This window comes from Symphalangus syndactylus, chromosome 10 (assembly GCF_028878055.3).
Source record: "Symphalangus syndactylus isolate Jambi chromosome 10, NHGRI_mSymSyn1-v2.1_pri, whole genome shotgun sequence".
Classification (NCBI taxonomy): Eukaryota; Metazoa; Chordata; class Mammalia; order Primates; family Hylobatidae; genus Symphalangus; species Symphalangus syndactylus.
In genome coordinates, this window is record NC_072432.2 from 114,095,610 (window position 1) to 114,115,215 (window position 19,606).

At 43.7% G+C, this 19,606-nt stretch overlaps 2 long non-coding RNA genes across 3 annotated transcripts in view; one reads left to right on the plus strand and one right to left on the minus strand.

The window, feature by feature from the left end:
* LOC134731660 (uncharacterized) overlaps positions 1-19,606 on the minus strand; it is a 200,146-nt gene that overhangs the window by 153,313 nt on the left and 27,227 nt on the right. The gene's annotated exons all lie outside the window — the stretch shown is intronic.
* Positions 12,044-18,403, plus strand: LOC129491363 (uncharacterized). 2 transcript variants are annotated; one of them, XR_008660530.2, is made up of 3 exons: positions 12,044-12,120; positions 13,008-13,273; positions 18,022-18,403. It is a non-coding gene; the product is annotated as an uncharacterized lncRNA (long non-coding RNA). The 2 variants fall into 2 exon arrangements; XR_008660529.2 differs by lacking the exon at positions 18,022-18,403 and adding an exon at positions 15,222-15,436.

The window sequence follows — 19,606 nt, forward strand, 5'->3', positions numbered from 1 at the left end:
TCCAATTTATCAATTTTTTATGCATCATTTTTTGGCATTTTATCGAAGAACTCTTTGTATCCAAGAACTGTTGTTATAATTAATATGATATATTAATTATGAAAGTTTCATGATTGTATGCTTTACATGTAAATCCACTATTGCTAATAATTATTATGAAGACTAATATATTTTATCTTTGTTATCTTGCTTTATACTTCATTATATTTACTTCCTTTAAGTTCCTTTTATATTTTTCCTCTCTTTTCTCCCTCCTATGATTTGGCTTATATACATTTTACATTTGGAATACATAGTTGTAATGTTTAAAATAATTAAATGAATTTTCTTAATTATCAAGATTAATAATGAAACTAAATCTATTAACTTTGTTCTATATAAAACTCAGCCTGCTCTGATTTTTTCTCTCCCCACTAAATTATTATTCATATTATGCATCTTATTTTATAATAGACTTTTTGACATTCATATATTTCACAGTTATAATAATTATATAATTCTATATTTACTTAGTTTTATTGTTCATTGGTAATTCTATTGTAAAACAACTATCATTTTTAATCATTTCGTTTATTATTATTCATTATTTCCTCAATTCATTGAGTAATTTTAGTTCATAAGAGATAAATTGGTGGTAACATTTCTGAACCACATCTAAAAATAACTTTTTGTGACTCTCACATGTGAATGCTAACTCTTCAAGATATGGAATTCTTAGGTCTCTGTTTTCTCTCTTGTTTTGTTCTTGGTTTTAATATTCTGCAGGCACTCTATGATTTTCTGATATTTGGTGATGTGGAAGAGAAAACTGAGGATATGGAAAGAGTGTCAGATGAGAATTCTTAAGTAAGCAAGAGCACTAAGTGCCAAGAAATGAAAGGAAGCACAGAATTTCAAGAAGAAAAACTAAATCAATAATTAAATGTTGCCCCAAAGGTCAAGTAGGTTGATCATTGAGAAAAGTTATTGGATTTGCAATTAGAAAATAATTGTAACCTTTGAAAGAGCAATTTCAGGAAGACAGTGAAAGTAACAGCCTGTTTCTCTGAGCTTGGAAGGGCCTTAGAGAGTATGAAATCTAAAGTCTTCAACTTCCTGTCCAGAACTTAAGAGAAGTGACTTGTCCAAGGTAATAAAGTTAGTTAACGACACCAGTAATAGATACCATGAGTACAGAGTAATAGACCCTCCTGACTCAGTGCTCTTTATCTGTGACAATACCAGAAATGGAGAATAGAGGCAAAATGATCTGGTCCGGGGAAGGAGGTCATGATGAAGAGTAGCTGAAAAGCGTGAGTCCAGTAGGTGTGAATCTTTGAAGGAAATGGGTGGGCAAAAGTCAGAGAGATGGGCATGAGGAGAGAGAGGAAAGAGAAAGAAAGGAAAAATCTGGAAAGCTGAGCATGTCTTGCAGACTTTAGCTCAGAGACACACACAAAAGAGTCTCAAAAGAGCCTACCAAAATGGACATGGCTTCACTTTGCGAAGGTCAAATGGAGGCTATAAATTGCTTTCCTGGAAAGCAGAAAAGGAACATAAAAACAGCCTGTACCTGGAAAAAGGCCACTTTATACTTTAAATATGTGCCCTTACCCGTGGAAGCAGTGGTAACACTGAAAAGTTTCAGCCAGTACTGAGCAGACTGTTTCTGATCTATGCATTGCATCCTCCACTGGATATAAGATACACGTCCTGAAAAGCTGTCTCCTGCCGTCTAAACCAAGCAATGCACCTAAACTGTGGATTGGACCACAGTGGGACACACGAAGAAAAAGGAGTGCGACTGAAGACTCAGAGAGAAAGCAGGGTCAGAACACAGAGAAGCAACCTTCGGTGAACAATATATATTAAATATATATGTGTTAGATGCAATGGAACACAGAGCTAAACTCACTTCCAGCTAGAATAGGTAACTGATCTTAAGTGGTTGGCAATGTCTATTTTAACATTCTTTTTGATATTTTATTATTTAATTGTCCCATTTTATACCATAACTAATTTTATATGACACCTTAAATCCTATGGAAAGTAGTAAAGCTTTAATCTCTTCCCCATCCCCACCCCCAACACACCCACACTTGTAAAAGCAAAAGTGAGAAAGTGTGTCAAACCAAGGGAGCTTGACTATTTCCATTGCAGGGCCCTTGACAGTGATGGATCTGGTGCTATCCTGCAGGCCACAGAGGGCCTGGGGTCAGTGATCTTCTCTGCGGATTTTCTAATCGCTCCAGCTTTGAGCAGCTCTAAGCCAGCTAGTAAGCAAACTGGGACTGCCATCCATTAACGTTTTTCAGTCTTTTGCAGTGTACTGTAATTTATCCCTGTCATTTAGACCCAGGCAGTGGTCTTTAGCTTATTTCTGAGATCTTATTACATTTTTTATTCATAGAGAAGTAAGATTTAGGTATCGAAGATCAATAACAGCCTCCATCATGCTTACATTATTAATAAGAAAGATGTTGTATGAAGACAGACTGGTGTCTTGGATTTGCTCAGCAGCTGGGCTCATTTCAGACAGGCCAGACATGCTGCTTGCATTTCACCCTGTTCTCTCCTTCAGGCCATGTGCTATCTTCACCCCTTCTGGGAGTGTGGTCTCCGGCACTGGCATACCATTTAACACCTTGGTTTGGTACGGCCAGACTCAAAGAGGGGAAGAAGTCTAATTACTTGAAGAAGTCCTGAGAAACAAGAAGTCTGCACTTTTTCTGGTGCCTTGGGTCCGTGTTGTGGTACAGGCTGTCTTGGCTCAATCAGAAACAACATTAACAGGAGTAACAACACTAGTCGTGTGCTTTTCCATGGACAAAGTTCTTTTTCATATACATTCAAGGTCAGGATTTCCTTTTCCAAACTTCAGTTGTTATCTAGCACCAACAGCTACAGCCTGATAGCCATGCTTCTCTCATACCCTGAGTTATATTAATACATGAAGCACTCCAGTGTTCTGCCCAACCCAAAGCAAAAGTTTATTATCCGTCTTCCTCCAGCACTTGCCAGAGGAAGGAAATGGAAATCTCAGAGGCTGAGAGCAGTCTGTGCTTCAGGGGTAAGAGGGACAAAGGTCAGGGGCCATGGTGACTTCTGTGTTCCCAAATTTGTTGTCAAGCTGCAGGACTGACTCCGTTATTGAGCCATAATACCTGACTCTACAGCTGAGGTAAATTTTTCAGAGTCGTTTACAATTTTCTCATTGGCCTGGGACCTAGACCAGGACAATGGACAACTTTCTCAGTCCTCCTATTACATTATTTATGTGGCATTTGACACCACTAACCACATCCTTCTTGATACCAACTTCCAGCTTCTCAAATCCAATCTCTGTTGGATCTTCTTTCACTTCTCTGACCAACTTTTCTTTCTCGGTCTTGTTTTCACACATCTTCTCCACTGATTAACAGTTATCCTCTCCAATTTTCTATTTTTGGCCTTTTATAAAAATCAATCCAACATGCTCTTACTATGCAATTTCATTCTTTCCTTGGTTTCCACTACCCCTATAGGGTATTGACTCCCAAAACATTACTTTAAATAACTCAGACCAGTCTGGAACTCCAGATAGAATATGTCACTCTACTTGACATTGCCAATGAGATCCCATAGTCATTTCAAACCTATTCTGTCCAGAACAACTCAGATTTCTCCCTAAAACCTCTACTCTTCCCCCTGTTTCCAAGTGATTGGCAGCACCCAGATACACTCTCTTCCACAATCCCCATTTTCAGTCTTTGCCTTCTGATACAATTTGGCTGTGTCCCCTCCCAAATCTCATCTTGAATTATAGCTCCCACAATTCTCACGTGTCATGGGAGGGACCTAGTGGGAGGTAATTTAATCATGGGAGTGGGTCTTTCCTATGCTGTTCTTGTGATAGTGAATAAGGTCTCATGAGATCTGATGGTTTTATAAGGGAAAACCCCTTTCGCTTGGTTCTCACTTCTCTCTTGTCTGCCTCCATGTAAGATGTGCCTTTTACCTTCTGCCATGATTGTGAGGTCTCCCCAGCCACATGAAACTGTGAGTCCATTAAACCTCTTTTTCTTTATGAATTACCCAGTCTCGGGTAGGTCTTTATCAGCAATGTGAAAACAGACTAATTCACCTTCCTTCTAACTGTCATAGTTGCACAGCCCTTGCCCAGGTTAACCCCCAGCTTTGCCTTGTCTGCTCTGCTTTAAGAGTCTCATACCTTGTCTCCCTACTTTCCAACTGACCTTCCCAGAGTGATTGCACCAGAACACAAACATGATCCTGATATTGCCACAGTTGGAACCCTTTAGTGGCTTCCTGATACTGTGAAGCAAAACTCAAATCCCCCATTTCGGTTTCAGGGCTCTCCCCAATTTCTGCAGATCTCCCCACCCCCACCCCCTCAGCATCATCTTTTAAGCTCCTGTCACGCCAACCAGTTTGCAATTTCCAAACTGCCTTGATGTTTTGTGCCCTTAAGCCTTTATTTTTACTTATGCTTCTTCCTTGGCTGACCCCATCCTCCAACTGGCCATTACTCTTTTCCTGTACCTCCCCCTTGAATCTTTTCATTACATCACTCCCTCCAGGTGCAATACTACATTTCTCCTTTGTAAGCCCAGCATATCCTATGTAGGCTTCCGCTGCAGTACTTTTTTTTTTTTTTTTTTTTTTTTTTTTTGAGATGGAGTCTCGCTCTGTCACCCAGGCTAGAGTGCAGTGGTGCGATCTCGGCTCACTGCAAGCTCCGCCTCCAGGGTTCACGCCATTCTCCTGCCTCAGCCTCTCCGAGTAGCTGGGACTACAGGCACCCGCCACCACGCCCGGCTAATTTTTTTATATTTTTAGTAGAGACAGGGTTTCACCGTGGTCTCGATCTCCTGACCTCGTGATCCGCCCGCCTCGGCCTCCCAAAGTGCTGGGATTACAAGCGTGAGCCACCGTGCCCGGCCCGCTGCAGTACTTACAACATTTTATTACATGTTTTAGTTTATAGAATCACATCTTAATTTTCTTCGCATCCTTAGAAATAACGATGGTAGTAATAGTAAACATGTATCAAATAGTATGTCCCAAGAGCTGTTTAAAACACTTTACAGGTATTAACTCAATCCTCACAGTAACCCTATGAGGGAGCCTGATTTTAAAGTTGAGGAAACTGAGGCACAAAGTATTTATATCACTTGGTGATATAGTATATCACTCAAGGTCACACAACCAGTAAGTGGAAGAGACAGGCTTCGGACTGTGACTGCCTGACTCCAAAGCCTGTGATTTAGACCACTATATTTTACTACCAATGCCAAGCCTATAATAGGCACTTAGTGAGTGCTTACTGGATGAATTGATGGGATTAGTTGCTTGGGAAAGGGAGAGTTAGATGTAAAAACCCGTAAAGGGGAAGCGAATCTATGGACTAAGCAGGGTGAAATAATCCATCAGGACCATTAACCTGGGTTGGGCAATTGCAAGAATCAAAGTCTGTGGCCATATTCTTTTTTTTTTTTTTTTCTTTGAGATGGAATCTCACTCTGTCACCCAGGCTGGAGTGCAATGGCACAATCTTGGCTCACTGCAAACTCCACCTCCTGAATTCAAGCGATTCTCCTGCCTCAGCCTCCCAAGTAGCTGGGACTACATGCGCCATCCACCACGCCCAGCTAATTTTTGTATTTTTAGTAGAGATGGGGTTTTGCCAAGTTGGCCAGGCTGGTCTCGAACTCCTGACCTCAGGTGATCCACCCCCCTCGGCCTCCCAAAATGCTGAGATTAGAGGCATAAGTCACTGCCTGAGACCAAGGAGTGATTGCCAGAAAAGTGTGAGGGTCCTGGAGCAAGACCACAACAGACCACATGACCTCATTGGGTCCAGAGCCACCAGGACAGAGTCTCCTTTGGAGATCCAGGACCTGCCTCTGACAGCCTCAGGGGCAAAGCCACTTGACCACATGACTAAGGAGGGTAGCAAGTCACAGAAGAGACTACCCCCTACCTGTGCACACCCTATTATGTAAGCTCAAATTCTCTCCAAACTGAGCCCATGAGGGTAAGAGGATTTCCTATGAGACTTTGAACTTTCAAGCCTAGCTGACAACACATGGTAGGTACCCATTAAATGTTTATCAAATGAATCAAAAGAAAGCCACAAAAACAAATCCAGGACAGAGACCCAGCCACCCTGTTCTTCTCTTTCTTCCTCCACAAAACCTGTCACAAGGCTAGTCATATAGATGTCCAATAAATTACAATTCCTAAATATCATCCTTTTAGTGATTATCTCCCTCTTCCATCATAATCTATAATTAAGTTTCTATTCCTCTTATTGTCCCTTCCTCTTTAATTATGAACTCAGAGTCCAAAGAAACAGCAAGAATCCGGCAGCTTAGTGTTGCGAGAGGCCAACCTTGAGTAAGACTTTCTTGTCCCAGCATAACTTATCCTAACTTCTGGACCACTCTTTTCTCCTGTGTAGATATTGACAATAACAATAATAGAGGAAACACGACTCCAGAATATCCTAATAACAAAGAAATAGCAATTCCCATCTTGCATTGCCTATATATTTTTTTCTATCTCAACTCTTCTCATATCTAAACTTATTTTTCCAAAAGTTCCTTACAGTTAGGTACTGAAATCTCTGTTGTTTGATCAATCTCCAAGGACTTATTAAGCATAATCTATGTTCTTAGGATTGAGAAAAATTGGATAGAAGAAACTTCAGACATGAGTCCTGCTCACAACTTCACTTGCAGAGAATATTATTATTCCAAGATTATAAAGACGAGAAAACAGGCTTTTAAAATTCAGTAACTGGTCTAAGGTCAAACAGCTAGCTGCAGCAGAATTGGAACTTGAAGGCAGGTTTTACTAACTCCAAATCCTGTCTGTGTTCTTAATGAAGCTACTCCACTGTAGTAACAATAGAATTCCAGTAAAGAGATTGTAGTTGAAATTAGGGTAGTCAGGAAAGGCTTCCTGGAGGAAGTGGGGTCATCAGCTAGACTCTGGAGATCTTTGGGTTTGGGATTGGTAGAAAGGCAGGAGGAGGGTGTTTCAAAGGAGGATATCATCCCATGAACAAATGCACAGACTTCTTCTCTTGCCTCCTCCACAAAACCTATCACAAGGCTAGTCACATAGATGTTCAATAAATTACAGTTCCTAAATCATCATTTTAGTGATTATCTCCGTCTTCCACCATAATCTATAAGGAAGTTTCTATTCCTCTTATTGTCCTTTTCTCTCTTTGCATTTATGAACTCAGAGGCCAAAGCAATGGCAAGAATCCAACAGCTTAGAGGTGGCAAGGGGCCAACCTTCAGTAAGACTTTCTTGTCCCATCAAAACTGTGCACAGTGTATAGGGGAAAATGAGAGGAGAGGAGTAAACTGTAAGCAAAGTTGGAACGGATGCAGAAGGGTAACCCACGGAAGGAGGGTCATTGCCAGGGATCTTCTTTCCTTCTGTGGCTGAGCTAGTGCAGCTCTCACCACTGTGTTTGCCTAGTCTGGACAGATGAAGCCTGGCACTTCCCCCATTTCCCCCCACTCGCTTCTCCCCTTCTGAACGCCAACCAATGAGCAGCCCAAACACGTTTCTCAAAGTCTAATTAGCATCAACAATAGTTCAAGCTAATCGCCATAATTAATGGAGAGACAAGGCTGTGACTGGAAAAATTATACATGGGAATAATCAAATGCAGTTGAATCTGGAGCAGCCTCTATTCAGGAAAGCTGGAGGGGGAACAAGTCGACTCACCCTCTATTCCTTTCATTTTTCCTAACGGGCTCCCCACCACCCTGGCCCCTGACAAGCAGCATGAATACAAGAAGGGACAGTCTCATCAAATCAGATTCCATCCACAAGGCAGGCAATGACCTCTCCCAGAGAATTACTGTTATTAGACTTAATTATATAATAATAGTTGCACAATGGCCTGGACCCCCTCCTCTTCTCTGACAACACCCGCATGCCTGCAGTGACAATATTGTTAGAATGGAACCATGTTTTCTCTCCCCCTGAATTACTTTCCTTTCTTTATTGTCCTTGATTTCCCCGTATTTCTTTTCTCTTACCACCTATCTCTTCTTCAACATCCCTTTCTTCATCTTCCTTTTCTTTTCACCTCCTCATTCTCTATTTCTTTGAGTTTCTCTCTCCTCCCTCTTCATTTTCCTCTTCATCCTTTGCATTTCTTATGTAAAGACCAGGCAGACACCTGCACCAGTCTTCAGTACCAATCTCCTCTCCAAAGGGCTTTTCTTGTCCCTGGTCCCCTTTTAGCATTTGCACTAGAAAAAAAAATGTGATATGATGTCCTCCTCTGTAGGACTTTCTTTCCTTTGGGTACCACTTTAGCATATCTCTTAATGTTTCTACCCTAACATGACATCTCTAAGTCTTTATGAAATGACTTTCCCTTCCTTCCTTTCCTCCCTTCCTCCCTTTTTTCCTTCCTCCCTCCCTCTATCCCTTCCACCCTCCCTCCCTTCCTTTCTTTCTTCCTGTTTTAACTTCCAACATGTACTGAATCCCTAAGGTATACCAGGCACATGTAAATATGAAAATGGAAGCCCACGAAGCTAAACCAGGTCCCGCCAGATCACTAAGATAAGTGGTTCAGACACCCCAGTGGGCTTTACACATTGAAGTCTTCTCATTTCCTAGGTAGAAATTGTCAACAAGCTAGACCACAATACTTCGATTTTCATTTGAAATCTTTCTAATATTCCCATTCTCTCCAGCCTCGTGTCCACTAACCAAGCCAGTCTCATCCACTTCAGACCTGTATTCTACCAATAGGTTCCTGGAGACCAGAGACCCAAATCCTAGCACTGACCTGAGAGCCAGAATGGCCAGCCAAGTTCTGAGAAATCCATAGGGTGGGACTCTGTGCTCAATGCAGGTGAGATGATTGATAGTTGTTGGGTTTTTTTTTCTGCTCACTCTGAAGAAAACTCCAGAACAGTGTCATTGTTATTACACAAAGCCAAATGGCATACTTTTAAATGCAATCTATTCCAGTTTACCACCACAACAGTGACATGGATTATAATCTTTGTAATCTGGCCCCATCTCCAGACTCATACCCAGACATGCCCTGAGAACCTGAGAATAATTTTATTAGGTGTGTAAGGGTAGCAATTGGTGGGGCAGAAAGGGATCCACTAGAAAGAAAGAAAAAAAAAAAACAGCCGGGGTTACACAGGCTGTTTCAAAAAGGAAGGAAGGAAGGAAGAGAGGGAGGGAGGGAATGAAGGAGAGAGAGAGAGAAAGGGAGAAAGAAAGAGAGCGAGAGAGAGAGAGAAAGAAAGAAAGAGAGAGAGAAAGAGAGAGAGGGAAGAGAAGAGAAAGGAAAGGAAGAAAGGAAGAAAAAGAGAGAAGGGAAGGGAGAGAGAAAGAGAAAGGAAGAAATCAAGAAGAAAGAGAAAGGAAAAGAAAGAAAAGAGAAAGAGAAAAGAGAGAGAAAAAAAGAGAAAGAGAAAGAAAGGAAAGAAGGAAGGAAGGAAGGAGAGAGACAGAGAGAGAGGGAGGGAGAGAGGGAGGGGGAGCAGAGAGGGAGGGAGGGGGAGGGGAGAGGGAGGGAGAGGGAGGGGGAGGGGAGGGGGAGGGGGGAGGGGAGAGAGAGGGGAGGAGGAGGGGAGAGGGAGGGAGAGGGAGGGGGGAGGGGAGACGGAGGGAGAGGGAGGGAGGGGGGAGGGGAGAGGGAGGGAGGAGGAGGAGGAGGGAGGAAGAGGGAGGAGGAGGAGGGACGAAGAAGGAGGGAGGGAGGAGGAGGGAGGGAGGAGGAGGGAGGAAGAAGGAGGGAGAGGGGAGAAAGAACAAAGGAAGGAAGGAATCAATCAAAGGGGTCAAGTTTCACTCTTAGACATTTCACTCTTACATAACTCTGTAACAAACAATGGTGGACAAGAAGGAACAGAGAGAAAGAGGGGTAAAATTTGGCCAATAAGAAGGTTAACCTACAAGACTGTGCTGGCACTTCATTAAGATGAGTAAACGTTTGGAGTTTGGTGCTTTCATAGCAGAAAGGATGATTTATTTCCTCTTTGACTTATATATGCAACCCAGGGGTCAGCAAGATTTTTGGAATTCACATTACATACCATTCTAGATATTTCAGCAATAATCTTCAAACAGCACACCTCTGCTCGCGTGTATTTCTAAGAGGCAGAATAGAATTGTGAAAAAAGCACAGGATTTAGAATCCAAAGACCTGGCTTCATGACATTACTAGTTAATGTGGCTCATGGATTATTCTGTAAAATGAAGGTTATAGTAAGGAAGATTAAAATAATATGTAAGATTATATTCATATTAATATCTAGATTTTGCCTGACCTTATGGGTTTGTTATGAGGATTGCATAATAAACTATGGACTAAAATGTTCCGAAAACTCTTAATTATTGTACATGTCAGCAATCATATTGGATCCCCTACAGAGCTCAGCGCTCCAAGCACTGGGCACATATAAAGTGCATAATGAGTAAGTGTGGACTGATTGATACCTACTTCTCTCACATAATACAAAAAAGAATCATTATGGATCAAGTAACTGTCTACTCTCGTTAAGCTTACATCCCATAGACAATGATGAAAAGGTCTGGATCCCCCCCTAAAGCGTGGCTCTGAGAAAATGAGTGTACAGCATGAGAATTAGGGCTAGGCACACCTCTGCCTGCAGCAACCCCACCTTGACCTAACTCATTCAGCTGAAATATCCCCACTCCATGTCAAGTCTTGTCCTATTTAATCTGCACCTTATTCATATAATGTCAAAATTATTAGCCTGTTTTAAGAGTGAGAAGACTGAGTCTCAGTAAGATTAACTTGGCAAAGTCACAGAACTAATAATTGGCCAGGCCAACATCGTGTCTGCGGATTCCATGTTACCTCCACTGGAGTGCTGAGTTAGGTGGAGAGGGAAAGGTGAAGGAAGGCCTCTAGCTAAGCAGAAAAGCAGAAAGCTCAGAGTCAGAGGCACAAGAACTCCTGTTTTTGCCCCATGTCGCAGTTTACCTCCAGCTCTCTGAGGGCACACGCCGTCCTCTGCAGTGTTTGAAAATCCTGCACATTTTCTGTTATGTGCTCTCTACAAAGGAAGGGCGGGCTCTTGTTCTTCTTTGCATTGACTCTGTGTCTGGCCTGGGGTGTGCTACAGCAGCACAGGGCCCCAGTCCATAAGTGTGGCATTGAAAGAAATAAAAGTTTTCTTGGGAATGAAGTCTGCTAAACAAGCTATGAAGAGGGGCGGAAACTCCTCCCTTCCTTGAGGCCTGGAGTGACATGCTGTCCTTGCAATGTGTGCTGGGAAGAGTGGAGTTCAGATGTGACTGTCTGTAACTCACACGCACAGGCCACACATTGCCACCTTTAGGAGCCAGAGGGCCGGCAACTCTTTCCTTGGAGACCTCACTGCAGTCTGTTCTGCCTTCTCATTTAAGGCTGACCCACCATACTGCTTATACACTTAACACTCCTACTAGGCTGTAGCCCCACAGGTTGGGGGGTGTGACTTTTCCATCCCAGAGGCCACTCAATCTACTCTTCTGTTTCCAGATGGGATCAGGCATCCATATGCCTCCAGGCTGAAGAGTACCTTCAAGGTTCAGGGGCTATTGAAAGTTGCCTAAGAGATTCTCTTGTGCCTAAGGTCCTCCCAGAACTACCTGGCAGCCTCCTTTTCATGACCCATTCCTCTGGGAAAGGCGTTGCCTCTCCATTTACTTTAGAAGGGAAGACAGTGGAAAACAGGAAGGCAATAAAAAGTGACTAAGCACCTGTTACATGTTTTGCACCTGACTAGCTATTTTATGAAATCTCATCAAATTCTCGTAGCAACTCTCAGGTAGCTAATGTTATTCCCATTCTACAGATGAGATAACAGAGGGCCACCATAGTCCCAGGGTTAGTGAGAAGTGGAATCAGGACTGGACCAGCATCAGAGCTCCTGTTCTTTGTGTCATCCCTACTGACTCCCTCACACGGAGGAGGCTTGAGAGTGCGGGGGGACCGACAGCATGAGCTCCTGCTCCATGACCCAGAAGTTGGAGGTCAGGACCCAGGAAGTGTGAGGCTCTGTCTTTCTGAGGGTCAGAGCTCTCCCAGGGCAAGGACATGGTGCCCAGGTCTCTGCTGACTGAGCACTGGTGGGTTGGAAACTGCCCAATACCCACCCTGGAATATTCTCCTCTAAAAGCCCCCATTTGGCTCTAATTGTCTCTCAGAATTTAAAATTGTCGATATATATATATATATATATATATATATATATATATATGTATATTTTTTTTTCCCTCCACTAGAAATAAACTGAGTTTCTGATGGGCATGAAATAGAGAATTGAGAAATGTTAAGTACTTTAAAATACACTATTTATTATTGCCGTGAATTGTATTTTGTTACTGAGATTCTTCTGTCATTATGTGATTTTACAGAGGGTTGGGTTCTTTTTACATGTGTTTTCCCCCCCGCCCCCCGTTCTCCAGGGTGCTTGTAGTGCTTAAAATTGTGTTGTATAATAGATAGTATAATCACTGTAAATTAAATGTGCCTCTGCCGAGTTGTGTTTTATGTTAATTCTATTGTGTGGCGGCAGCTGCTTGGGAAGGAAGCTATGGATTGGCAGGGATGTGGGTTTCTAGCTTAGCCAAGAACCCACAGCTACAGGTTCTATGCTACAAGTGGTACATTATCCTGGGAATAAGCCAGTGCTTCAGAAGAAAGCAGAGAGGTTAGGAATGGGATAGGTGCCATAATCTGGGCTGGGAAAGACTGACATTGATTACCAGGACAACAGCCACAGAGATCTTTCCTAAGGGCCACTGAAAAAAAGAGTCAGGGAACGATCTTGATCTAGTCAAGCCCAGACCCGTGTCTTTAAAAGCAAAATGTCCCCCTTCATGTGGGACACTATTGTCACCCACTTCCAGCTATCCTACAGCAATTGGCAGTGAACCCTCAAAATCAAAAGGGGCCTGTGAATTTAAGGAACTGTAAGAAATATGTAAAAACAAGGTCATTGTCTGTTCAACAGCCTTGGAAGCTGAAGAGCTCTGGAAGGCAGCAAGGACAGCAGTGGCCAGGGAGAAACAAGCCCAGGGAACAAAGGAAGGTGCACTGCAAACATACTGGAGAAGGAGGAATGGGCCAGACCAGGTCTCAGCCAGCCAGGGACCCCAGGTGAGGCCCAGCATGGTGGATCACAGGATGCTAAAGACACCAGTGCAGAGAGGTTATTCTGGAGGCCAGAAAGCCACCTTTTTTAAAAAACTGAACTTCTATTTCCCAGCCACTGTGCTGGTAAGTCTTCTCCTATTTAATCTGCACCTTATTCATATAATGTCAAAATTATTAGCCTATTTTAAAAGTGAGGAGACTGAGTCTCAGTAATATTAACTTGGTAAAGTCACAGAATAACTGGCCATGCCAACATCGTGTCTGCAGATTCCACGTTACCTCCAGTGGAGAGCTGAGTTAGGTGGAGAGGGAAAGATGAAGGCAGGCCTCTAGCTAGGCAGAGAAGCAGAAAGCTGAGAGTCAGACATTTGTGAGTGCAGAAACAGCGTGATGAAGTATGCATACTAGAGAGACACGTATGATACATGAAAGTAGAAAATGGTAGCAAAAGTAGCAGAATTCTATGCAGAATGTGTATTAGTCAGCTTGGGCTGCCTTAACAGACACCATAGCCTGGGGTGCTTAAACTATAGATGTTCATTTCTCACCATTTAGAAGGCATAGAGGTCCCAGATCAATGGGCCAGCTATTCAGTTGCTGGTAAGGGCTTTCTTCCTGGCTTATAGATGGTCTCCTTCTTGTTGGTCTATCCACATGGTGCAGAGAGAAAGCGAGAAAGAGGGCCAGGTACAGTGGCTCACACCTATAATTCCAGCACCTTGGAAGGCTGAGGTGGGTGGATCACCTGAAGTCAGGAGTTTGAGACCAGCAGGCCAACATGGTGAAACCTCATCTCTACTAAAAATACAAAAAATTAGCTGGGCGTGGTGGCGGGTGCCTGAGGTCCCAGCTACTCGGGAAGCTGAGGCAGGAGAATGGCATGAACCCGGGAGGTGGAGCCTGCAGTGAGACGAGATAGCGCCACTGCACTCCAGCCTGGGCAACAGAGTGAGACTCCATCTCAACAACAACAAAAATTAGCTGGGTGTGGTGGTGCACGAAGGTAATCCCAGCTAGTCAGGAGGTTGAGGCAAGAGAATCCCTTGAACCCAGGAGGCAGAGGTTGCAGTGAGCTGAGTTCATGCCACTGCATTTTAACCTGGGCAACAAAGTGAGACTCTGTCTCAAAAAAAAAAAAAAAAGAGAGAGAGAGAGAGAGAGAGAGAGAGATCTGGTGTCTCCTTCTAACAGGACACCAATGCTATCACATCAGAGCCCCATCCTTGTGACCTCATTTAACCTCGATTACTCTCATAAAGTCCCTGTCTCCAAATTCAGTCACACTGGAAGCTGTAGAATTCAACATAGGAATCTGGGAGGGACACAAACATTCAGTCCATAACAGTACAATTTTATTTTTATTGAAAATGTATATGATGCCAGGCACAATGTCACACGGCTATAATCCCAGCACTTTGGGAGGCCAAGGCAGGAGGATTGGGAGGCTGAGGCAGGAGATTTGCTTGAGTCCAAGTGTTCGAGACCAGCCTGGGCAACAAAGTGAGACCTCATCTGTACGAAAAAATTTAAAAAAATTAGCCAGGCATGGTGGTGCACACCTGTAGTCACAGTTACATGGGAAGCTGAGGCGGGAGGATTACTTGATGCCAGGAAGTGGAGGCGGCTGTGAGCCATAATTGTACCACTGTACTCCAGCCTGAGTGACAGAGCAAGACTCTGTCTCAAAAGTGTGTATGTCTCTATATATTGTATCTATTTGCCATGGGAAGGAGAGACAAAAATATGAGCAGTTCTTATGTCCTCTTTGCTTATTGGTGTTATCTAACTCATCTGCAGTGAGTATATTTTAATGGTCGATTAAAGAACAAACTTGAAAATCATTTTAGCCCATTTGCTTCGGGCCCTGGTACCTGGCAAAGATGCGTGCACAGTGGCTGTACTTAGCCCCATCTGCTCAGCTCTGCCAGCTGGCTCTAGCACACTCCTGCTGGGAGGGGTGCCCAGAGGAGGATCCCTGCAACAGACTTACACCTCAACTCTATCCAGTACCTGCCTGCTCCAGTCAGTGGTCCCTTACCTTTTGGTATCCCTCCTTCCCTGCACTTTTCAGACTTTGATGCCACATGGAGACCAGAGGCAACTGCCTAAAGGGTGGGACTGAGAAAAGCAACAGGCTACCACACAATTGATATGCAAGAGACAGCCGCGGCAGCCTTTGTATCAGAGCCTCACAAAAGCAATTCTCTGCAGTTGATATAAAAAGGTGTCAGTTCTGGTTTAAGTACTGTATTACCAGCAAAGATTTATCTGCCTCAAAGCCGAGCATCACACCACCAAGGGAATAAACAGCTCTTCTGCTTATCTGTTTCACAGAGCACAATATTTCTCCAGTTGTTTCTGCTTCCAAAAGGACTTTTTCTTTGCCTTTCCCAGTTGTCTCCAGCAATTTGCAAGCACAAATTACTCACGCCCAGTGATGATGGCAGATGCTCCTATCCACACCCCTTCCTCACCTGGTCTCTGGGGAGGCTGCACAAAGACAGCAAAGATAGTAAGAGGGTCTTTTAAACTGGGGGCAAGTGAGAATATTGAATTCTGACATTGAGAAACCAAAGGATATAAAGGGGCAAGGGAAATCCCTTTACCTTAAAAGGTTAAGAGATTGGCTGGTTTAGAGAGAAAAAAATCATTTAGAACTGTCTGGCCACCGCAATTAGTAGTATCTTTGGAGGGTAAGGTCATATGCAGATTTGTCACTTGGAGGATCCTGGCCTCAGGATGAAGAGGTGGAGACATCTACCATCCCAAGGCTATAGGACTGTCTTCCCAATACGGTCATCCCCACTCAAAGTTGCAAAACTATGAAATGCCAAGTCTGGAATTGTAGGAATCTTCGCTGGATTCCCTCTGTGACTCAGATTACTTAGCCTTTCTGAACCTCAGTTTCTTTTCCTGTAAAATGAAGATGCTAACAATATTGCTTCTGTCTCATGGGGGTGTCGTGAGGATCAAATACTATACAACACCCAAGTTTAAATGTTGCAGGTATGTGTGTGTGTGTGTGTGTGTCCATGCACGCTCACAGAGTATGTCTACTCACTGAGGCTTGAAATCTGAACAGGTAACAAGGTCTTTCATACCACAAGTAGTAGCAGGTTTAACTGGCAAGTATTTATTCCTGGGGGATGTAATGGGGGGCTTCAATTCACGTTCAGGCATGATGACAAAGATCAGGTCCTGTGCTGATAGCAGTGTGCTGGCTGGGTGAGACAACAGTATCTGTCTCGGTGGGGAGGAAAGATGGCGTTTCAGGAGAGATAAAGAGTACAGAAATGGCAGGTGTGGGAAGGCCATCTGAAGACAAAATTCCCTGCCTACAGAATTGTTTGGTTGCCGCCTGACTGGTTCTCAGATTTTCTGACCCATATTAGCCAAACAGTGTGCTGGAAAGCTGGGGGAGGCAGTGTGGCGTAAACCTTCAAGTACCCACCAAGGGGGCAACCAACTTTAAACGCAAAGTGGTCCCAGCACTTTTTCTTATATAAGCTGCTGCAATGGCTTTATTAGTACTAACAGCCCTGTCACAGCAGCCATGGCTGGCTGGCCTGGGGACAGTGTGCAAACTGAAGATAGCCACACCAGGGCAGAGGGGGGCCTCCCAGGTGCTTCCAGCCTGACCTGCAGGAGCTCTGATCAATCTCGCTGAATAAATAAAGGCAGGCTGCTCTCCAAGGTACCTGCTGGGTTACTGACAGACTTCTGTCCTGCTTCACATTCCAACCTATCCCTGCCAGGAGCCCAAGAGCCCATGTTCCACTTAGGGGTTCAGCCTTCGGCAGTAATGAGCCACAGAGACATATGCATTCTGCAGGCACCTTTCCCAGACACTTGGACAGAGTCCAGCCCTACATCAAGGCACTGCTCTTCTGAAGCACCCCAAATTGTATCATTAATGTTAACGCTGCTTGGGAAAAAATCCACTTGTTCTTATAGGTTATCTTATGCTTAAGATACTCTGTGGCTTATGTCATGGACTGTAGCAGTTGGTAGGGTTTTCTTAAGGATTCTGACCTCAGAGAATATGATGAGTGTGAACTTTGTGGAAGATAAATACAACCTTGCCAGGCTACCTTCTGGTCTGTATTTCACTTAGAATCTTCTTTCCAAATATATCTTGTTCAAATACTATTGTGTTCCTAAGATGGGCTTTGGAAAGGCCGGGCATCTTCCCTGGGCCCAGTGATCTCAATGGCCTTTGAAGCATCAGGAAAGAACTCTGTATGTGTATTGGGGATGGGAAGTGGGCTCACTGCAATCACAGAGGCATAATTTCATCAGGTATAACTATCTCTATTAACAGTTTACTCATTCTTTGACCTGACCTACACTTATTGAAACCTATTACATGCTGCCACTATGCTAAGCACCAGGCATATAGAAGTCAATCAGCAGGTTTTCCGCCCTCAAAGGAAACACAGTCCAACAGTAACAATCGTACAGAGTGCAATGGAGTGAGGCTACAAAGACGTCCAGTGTACAGTGGAGATACAAAAGAGGTTGCCCTAGCTGTGATGCCTGCCTCCCACTCCCTCCCCTGCCAGGTTAAGTCTCTAATAAAATGTTGGCACATAACAAATGAAAGTACCAGATTCCAGGTTTAAAGGACAGTATAAGAATAGAGGCACAGTACTTTGTATTGAGATCAGAAAATGGAAATATCATTGCATGATTGGAATAAAGAGAGAGAAAGGTGGTAGGTGTGGATTGGGGTGGGGTTTATGGAACCCCAATACTAGGGATGGGAAAACTGGGAGGGGTTGCTGTTTAAGGGGGTGGTGAGGATGGGCAGCTGACTTGTTGACTATCCAACTTCGTCTCACTCCTCCATTTCTTTTTCATGAACATTCTAGAGCTACCAAGTGCTTGACTTGAGGCCCAGGCAATCAAGGTCTTTCCAGTCCCCTTCCCAATGAGCTATCCCGGAAGTCAACTGGAATGGATTTTCCCAGCTCTTGAAAAGAGTTGTTTCAAGAACAGTCTCTTTTCCTGCCTCTTGATACTGCATCTTCATATATCATCTGGAAATGCTATAGTTGTCTTGGGATCCAAAGGAGAACCCATCCAAAAAAATCAACTTAATACCCTCAGGATGGAAAAGTAAGCATGGAAACAACCTAGTCCCTTGATGCCACTGAATCAACAGGACCCAGAACTATTATGTTCCCACACTTACTGGGATGTGAAAGCATGCAATTTTATTATCATTAAAGCTATTTTTAGTTCAGCCTTCCATTACCTGCAGCCAGAAGCATCCCAACTGATACAAAAAAGGAGGAGAAGAGGATTATAGCTCCAGCCAAGCATGTTGAGTGGGAAGTTCCCTCATGGTAAATAAATGGGTAGATACACAGAGTGAGCAGTGATTCATACGGAATGGGAGCTCCACATACATAGACCTGAGAGCACCTTTACAGAGGTGTCATCTGAAACCGCAGGTGGTGAAAAGGTGACACAGACCACACATCGTACTGCATGAACACCTCTAGGAAGATGGAGCAATGGTGCTGAACACTGCAGGGGGTCTGCAGGAGACCTGTCAGTTAGCCAATGGTAGGTGGCCACTGGTTACCTTTTGGGGAGTAGCTTTACTGCAAGGTATAGACAGCACATTGCAATAATTAAGGAGTTGGGATGAAGGGATAGAGATAAAATGGTGCAGCAAAGAAATCCTATATTTTCAAAAGTCTATTGAAGAAGGAAAGGAGAGAAGTAAAATGATAGCTTAAGAGAATAGTGGTTCTGAGGAAAGAGATCTTAAGGATGACATGATATACACATGTGTGTAGGCAGGAAAAGGAGCTGGTGGAGCCCCTGAGTATAAAGGGGATGGGAGCTTCTGCTCAGTGGTAAGAGCACAACAGATGGAGGGACAGGTCCTACTCAGAGCTTGAGGGAAAGAGAAGCAGTTGGTAGCCCTGAAGAAAGATTTTGGGCTGGAGAGGAGGGAAGGCACAGGCACAGCCCTGTGTCATTTAGAAAACATGTTGGCATACATGATCATATTTGGTCCCACCCAAACTTTAGAAGTTGGATGCTATCATCATCTCCACTTCAGAGGTAATGAGCTTGAATTTTGTGAAGGTTCACACTAGAAAATCATAGCACTCATGTGAAACCAAGCTCTGCCTGTTCTCAAATCCTGTGCCCTTTCATTGTACAGGGTTGGGGCAGCTGACTGCTTTCTAGGAAAAAGGAAGTGGAGAAGAGTGGTGGTTCCTACACTGGCTTACTGTGAGGATCTCTGTGCAACTTTTAAAAATACAGAGTCCTGGACCCCATCCCTTTGCTGTTCTGATGCTATTGACCTGGGCAGGCACTGTAAACTTGGATTGCTAAAAGCCTCTACTTTGGTTTAGAGAACTAGAGAATCAATGAACACTGATTCTTAGGAGACTCTAACTCTGCGGCCTTTAAACCTTAGCACGGTACCCCACG